The sequence below is a fragment of the Lipotes vexillifer genome, unplaced genomic scaffold, assembly GCF_000442215.2.
Source record: "Lipotes vexillifer unplaced genomic scaffold, Lipotes_vexillifer_v1.1 scaffold107, whole genome shotgun sequence".
NCBI classification, from domain to species: Eukaryota; Metazoa; Chordata; class Mammalia; order Artiodactyla; family Lipotidae; genus Lipotes; species Lipotes vexillifer.
This window is the reverse complement of record NW_006777108.1, coordinates 189,407-196,911: the sequence shown is the minus strand read 5'-3', so window position 1 is coordinate 196,911 and position 7,505 is coordinate 189,407. Positions and strand designations below refer to the sequence as shown.

At 35.7% G+C, this 7,505-nt stretch overlaps 1 pseudogene; it reads right to left on the bottom strand.

Moving 5' to 3' along the window:
- Positions 1 to 5,850: 5,850 nt before the first annotated feature.
- LOC103073284 (5-azacytidine-induced protein 2 pseudogene) lies at positions 5,851 to 6,611 on the bottom strand (annotated as a pseudogene).
- Positions 6,612 to 7,505: the final 894 nt, after the last annotated feature.

The following is a 7,505-nucleotide window of genomic DNA, read 5'->3' as shown; positions in this document are numbered from 1 at the left end:
AACGAAAAAAAAAAAAAAAAAAAAAATAGGGAAAAAAGAGCCACCTGATAGGACTGTGAGGAATATCTGAGATAAATATCAGCTATTATTATTTTGTATTATATAGTCAATTTTGGATAAGTATTTTTATAGCTTCTGCTTGGATTACTTGCTCTAGCCGTTGGAAGTCAGTAAAATATTCTTGTCATTTAGTAAGCAAATGCAATGAGTAGTTCATGTCCCTTTTAAGAAAGTATTTAGTGAACTGATATGTTTGACTCTTGGTTAATGTGAAAATGTAGATTCTCCCATGAAGTTCTAGTTGAGTATTTTTTCCTGAAAATCGCTTATTGTCCTTAACTGCTATAATCAATAAATCCTGTGTAAAGAAAGAAATAGGCAGAATAGTAAAGTGAAAATAGAAACAATAATTATTTTTTCAGTTCTTCTATTTTTCAGACCTTCTATTTTCAACCCTTCCATGAATTCATCTGGGTGGCAGTTTCCTTTTTGATGATTACATGTCCAAATTATCTTTTGCTGTGTAACAAACTACCATAAACTTAGTGGCATAAAACAGTGATTTGTTATCTCTCATAGTTGTTATCTCTCATAGTTCTGTGGGTTGTCTGGGCTTAGCTGGGCAGTGCTTGGTTGAGCTCTTTCATGTGGTTGTAATCAGGTGTTGGCTGGGGTTGCTGTCATCACAAAGCTCGACTGGGCTTGATGTCCAGAGTGGCTTACTCTCATGGGGGCTGGTTGATTCTGGCTCAAGCTCACGCTGTGGAAAAGAGAACCTGTATGTAGCCTCTCTGCATTGCTTGGGTTTCTTATAAAATGGTGTCTGGATTCTAAGAGCATTCAGAGAGGTAAGAGGTGAAGCTACCAAGCCAGTTAAGAGCTACACTTAGAACTGGTATGGCATCACTCTCACCATGTTTCATTGGTTAAAGTAGACTCAGGGTGATCTCAGATTCAAGAGTATGGCTAAGTAAATGCTAGTTCTTAATGGGGAAATGTGGCTAAAAAGAACATGTGACAGGAGATTTGGTGGCCAACTTTGGAAAATAAAATTTGTCACAAGCAATAGGTACAGGAAAGGTAGAGAAGAAGGGGATTGCAGAAGCTACCAATATTCTCATAACATTAAAAAATTAATAAACTTTCATTTTGGAATAATTTTAGACTTACGGAGAAGTTGCAGAAATGCTACAGAGTGTTTCTTTATATCCTTCATCTGCACCTAACATAGCTGTGGGAGATTTGTCAGAACTGTGAAATTAACACTGGTATAATACTATTAACTAAACCACAGACTTCATGTCGATTTTACCAATTTTTCTACTAATGTCCTTATTTTGTCCCAGGATCAAATCCAGGTTACTGCATTGTATCTAGTCATGTTCTGTTTTAACATGTTAACCAACTTCTCTCTTGCACTGATTTTTCTCCTTTCACAACCCATTAGGAAATGGTTTGCTTATAAAAATATTTTTATAAATAGTACAATTTTACAAACATGGCCTAAGTCAATTGGAGAATCAGTGATCTCTAAAATATATTTTAGCCTTTTAGGATGCTGTAAAACATTTTCTAATGAGTTGCTATTAGTCTTCTAACATGGGAAAAATAATAAAAATTTCTAATAGAAATGTATAACATCATAGCCATTTTGGGTGTTTTTAAAATTCCATGTTAACATTAAACCTTAATCTTTGTTGTATTTGTGACAGAAAAAAAATAAAAATGACTTAAATCAGTGTGAATAAGACTTTAACACTGCAGTTTAAATTTATAGACTTCAACATAACCACCCTTTTTTGGTGATCAACATTCAGTCTGATTTTCCACCTCATTGAAAACATTCTCCAGCTGCTGCTGAGTGATTTCATAAATTGCATTCATGATGCTGGCTTGAAGTTCCTTTAAAGAATGTGGTCTGGATGAATACACAGCAGTTTTAACACAGTCCCATAAAATATAATTCAGTGGGATAGGTCAAGTTTAAAGCTGCACAAGGATTTCATAAACACCCTGAGTAGATGGGCACTAAAACTCTGAATGTGTTATGTGGAAAAACTTCATAAAGGATGGCAGTGTTCCAAATGTAGATTAAGTTGGTCATCTATGAAACAATTCCTACTACTGATGCTTCTTAATAGTACCACCTGCTAGTTCTTTCATATTAAATTGTGTGAAATAACACATTCTGTAAACTGATGAACTACTTATTTATTTAATAAATCCATCAATGAAAGAAACCTCTGTCATTAGAAATGGAGTTATTTATTAGACCCAAAAGGTCTTAAGCCAGAAATGTCAGGCATTTTTGTGCACAAAGAGTGTTGCAATCTGGCATTGTTTTTTAAAACAGCAGCAAGTAGCACACCATACCCAGTTGGTATGTTTGTCCCTTATCTGGCAGGAAACTCCAGAGTCTCCGGGTAATCAGCTCAATGCCAAATTAAACCTCGGAAGGACATCAGTGGTCTTGGTGTATAGTTCTGAAGAAACTACTAGGCTATAAGTATGCACTGAAGGCTGACATTTTGAGTGCTTCACTGATGCATTTCCTTTGTTGATTTTATTTATTGGTTTAGTGAGAGTATCTTTCACCCAGCCATGACAATTGTTATTCTGCAAAACAAAGCAAACCAATATAAACTTCATATTCCTAAATTAGATTTGTGGTCCCCTTGTTAGTAATAGCCATTGCTCATGTTTTGAAATTAATGTGACCACATGAAATAGATGCTACACAGAAAACTTAGCAATATGTGGTAATTATGCATACACAGGCTGGTATGCCACCAGCCACTGTGTAGAATTAATCCCAGGGCAGTTTTTACTGCTAGCCATTCATGTCAATTGAAGTTAGGTATTCTGCTAAAATACCTTAATAATTTTCAGCTCTGTCACTGAACCTTTCTTTAAATGTTTATAAAAACATGTTAATTGTTTATACTTATGTATTTTATATGCTTAATATACTTCATTTGTATTAGTAGCTTGGAAATGTCTTTTTTTTATTCCTTTTTTTATTGTGGTAAAATATACATAAATCATATTTATTTTAACCATTTATAAATATGCAGTTCAGTGGCATTAAATACAGTCACAGTGTTGTGTAACCATCACCACTGTCTATAACCAAAACTTTTTCATCATCCTCAACAAAAACTCTGTAACCATCAAACAGTAACAACCCCATTTTCCCTCCCACCAGCCCTTAGTAACCTCTATTCTGTTTTGTGTCTCTATGAATTTGCCTATTCTAGGTACCTCGTGTAAGTGGAATCTACAATATTTATCCTTCTATGTCTGGCTTATTTCACTAAACCTAGTGTTTTCAAGGTTCATCCATGTTATAGCATGTAACAAAATGCCATTCCTTTTTTGGCTTAATAAATCCCACTGTGTGTATATACCATATTTTGTTATTCATCGGTTGATTGACACTTGGGTTGTTTCCACCTTGTAGCTATTGTGAATCATGCTGCTATGATCATTGGTGTACAAATATTTGTTCAAATCCCTGCTTTCAGTTCTTTTAGATGTGCAGTGTAGGTAGTAGCAGAGTTGTTGGATCATATGGTAGCTCTACATTTAACCTTTGAGAAACTGCCAAACTGTTTTCTACAGTGTCGTCTTGTTTTTAAACAATTATCACAAATTTTAAACATATACAAAAGTATACAAAATACTGTAAGTGTTCCTTGTATACCCATGAACTCATCCAGCTTTAATATTTACCAACTGATGACTGTCATGTTTTATCTATACCCCCACCTGTTTCACCCCATTCCATATTATCTTTTTTTTTTTTTTACATCTTTATTGGAGTATAATTGCTTTACATTGAATCCAGATACAGCAGACCAAGACAGACTTCCCACTTATTGATAAAATTAGAGATTTCTGTCATACATAATATGAATATCCCTCTTTAGAGAAGAAAATATGAGTGTAGTTTCTGGTTCTTTTAGATAATTCTGAACTTTTAATTTCCTCGCATTTTCAAAGGATTGTAATTGCCTTTTTCTTTTCTTCTTTTTTTTTTTGTTATAGTTAAGAATTAGCAGTATATGCTTTAATTCCAAAGTATAGGGTTATTCTTCCCTACCTTTTAAAAAAATTTTGACCCACGTTATTATTAGCAAAGTTATTATAATGTTACTGTAGAACTATAGGCTTAACTTAGAGTATTCTATTTGAGATACTGTCCTGGTTCTGTAATCCTCGGGAAACCGTCGTTAGCTCACCGAGTCTCAGAGCTGAGTCCGAAGGTAGTGGGATTTGGGGAATGCGGTGTCAAAGTAAGCCATTAGATTTCCCCTAGTGTGGACGTGACTCTCAATTCCCAGAAATTCTCTGGTTCCTGTATCTCGGGGGGTTGTAGCCTTTGTTATTGTTAAGATTTTTTATTTTAACTTAAGGCCTTTAGATTTGAACCCTTAAGAAGTTCATGAATATAGGAAGATTATGCTTTTAAAATTATCTTCCCTATTTAATTAAGCTATATTTTGGTGCTTTTACTTTCCAGAGTTAAATCTCTCTTCTAATTGGCTTTCACCTAAGTAAATTCAGAAGATTTGTCATTCTTCATTCTATGGAAAAGTATATAAATGTTACTGTTCATTTGAAGTTTCATCATAGATATTCAAGAGCATGAGGCATATGGTTAGAATGAAGCCCTTTACCACACCATGCTGAAACCAAATGCCTAGCCTAAAAAGCTTTTATAATCTTCGTTGTTCTTCCATTCTCCCCCTTAAAAATGCAAGAGTTACCTATCATCTCCATTAATTTGCACTGCTACCTCATGTTTCTTTTGGTCATTGAAGCAAAATATGCCAACTAACTTTATTTTTTCATCCAAAAAGCAGTGGTTTTAATCCCAAATGCATTAACTAAAAATGCTTTCCAGTCTCCCACAATGTTCAGGGAATAGCTAAGACCTAAGACTCTGATATCAAAAAGCATTTTAATTCAGTTTGAATTGTATTATATAGTAAATATAAGATTATGAAGTGTTTTACTTATATTCATAAAAGTATGCTTAATGAGTATGTTGTGAATAGGGTGGTGTTATTTTTGTAGTTTCTTTCATGGAACACTTGGGTTTCATAAAACCAGTGATGTAAAAAAATTTCCAGGAACACATCAAATAAATTACTGTTTAATAGACAATGATTTGTCCGTGAAGAGTGATGATACCTTAAATGAATATTGTTGCAAGGTCAGTCAAAGAGGAAAGTTGATATTGGTTGATTGATAGCATACCACTCTTGAAAGCACAGATATTATAGCTGGAAAAATCCTGTAAAGGCATCAAATTTGAAGGAAAGATAGTATAATATAAAGGTAATTTTTAAAGGGACAATATATTGGTACATATTGTACCTTAATATATATAATAAAAATATATATTCTATACTAAAGACTAAAGATTTCAGCAAATTTTTAATCTAAGTCCACTTTTATAGTTTGTTATACACATTTCTTGGAGAACAAGTAGGGAAAAATCTCGTATCCTCATCTCCAGATATGAATCTCTTCAGAATTAATTCTTACAAAGGCAGCCTTGGTTATGTTGACCCAAAAGTCTTATTCCTAATCTCCCCAAAAACTACCTGACTCAATTTAGGAGCTCTTGCGAACACCCATGAATTAGCTCCCATAGATTTTTTGCCATAGGAGTCATGTTCCTGAAAGTTTGTGCTGTCATTAGGAATGGTTCTCTCATTATCTGTGGTTGGAGAATTGCTTTGTCTGATAAAATCTTTATATCTCCTGGTAAAGGGGAAGCTATGATCCTTATAACAAAGTGCTTTGCATTTAGTGAGAGAAGATTGTCTTTTGAGCATTGCATCAAATGGACTTTGTGCTGTCCTTCCCAGTGACTTCAATGCCTTCTCTTGGAATGAAGGCTTTCCCGATTGCACTTGGAGTTTTCAGTGTTCTTAGTAGTTCAGGCTGCACTTAAGTCCTGATATAAGTTAGCCATCTCTCTCCTCAGTTCCCAGATGAATGCTACTTAACTATGACCTGAGATATTTGGTCTTTGAAGATGTCTGCTGGTCAGATCCTCTTCTTGGGACTGATCACTTTGGATTGTTTGTAGCTCAGTTTTAAGATTGCTACATTTCTTCCTCCTAAGTTCCAGCTCTTGTGCTTCTTCAGATTATAGCTCCATTTTTCTACCTGCCAGTTTAATGAAGGTGGATTTAAATGTTTCTTCACCTGCTGAGTTTCTAGATGTCCTTAGATGGAGGAGTTCTGCTTATTTAGATGGCATCTGCTCACTCAATACTTTCAAACATCTAGTTGTCTTTATTTACTTTATTCCAATGTGCTTTTCAAATTATCTTATTGATGTGCATGATAGCTCTTGTTTACTTGTTTTCACTTCACAGAACATGTTATTCTTCATCTCATCTGGTTCCTATCAATGTTTCTTCCAAAAATTATTCTTTTTTATTTTAAAGTTCTCTCTTTGAATCCAAAAGTTCTTTTCTTAACGTCTTCGTATGGAGTGACAGGGCAAAATAGGAAGCAACAGACTCATTCCTCAGTGTGTTAAGGGGGGAGCCACTGTGTCTCTGAGCTTTTCCACAATGCAGAAGACACATGCCATCCTCTGCCAACACGTCCAGGACTGTTGGAGCCTGGCTTCCAATGGCCGCTCACAGAGCCGGTCACTTTCCATTCCCTGGTGGTAGGAAACAAGCTGAAAACAACTGGGGTGGCTGGAGGTCATCAGGACTCTGGTTTCCCCACAGACCCCACTGCTTGTCCAGCCACGGTAGCTGCCTCACTCCATGAGGGTGTTCCTTTCCTTGGATTGGGTCACACCCCTGCCCCCCAGCTTTTCTAAAGCTACATTTTGAGAATCCTGTCATTTTTGGAGGAAAAGGAGTTAAGATTACTATATGTATATATAATTTTTATATGTTAATTTTGGGGGAACCCCATTGTCTATGAGTCAGACATCCGGAGTTGAATCTCAGCTCTGCTACTTGCCCACTGGGACTGTGGTGAGTTAATTAACCTCTCTGGGCTTCAGTTACCTCAGCTGTGAAAGGATGATGATGATGTGGTCTCAGTAGGGCTGTTGAAATGTTTAGATCCAATAACTTATGTAAACTACTCAGCCCAGCGCTGGGCACAGAATGGGTGCTCACTCAGTAGCAGTTTCTCCTTCTCTCCAGCAGAATGCCAAGGTTTCTGCCCAAGCCCACCACTGAGTTCTTAAATCTGGGCTTTGTTTTGTTTTGTCCGTGATTTAATCTCCAGAGCAAATAACGTTTAGTCATGTTGTAGGATCAGAAGCCTGGAGCAAACAAACTTCTACCACAGTATAGATTTATAGATAAATCAGTAAGAAATACTCAGTGTTATTTGATTCATTTCACCTATGACAGTTTTATTTATTTATTTATTTATTTATTTATTTTTTATTTTTTTTTTGCGGTACTCGGACCTCTCACCGTTGTGGCCTCTCCCATTGCGGAGCACAGGCTCCG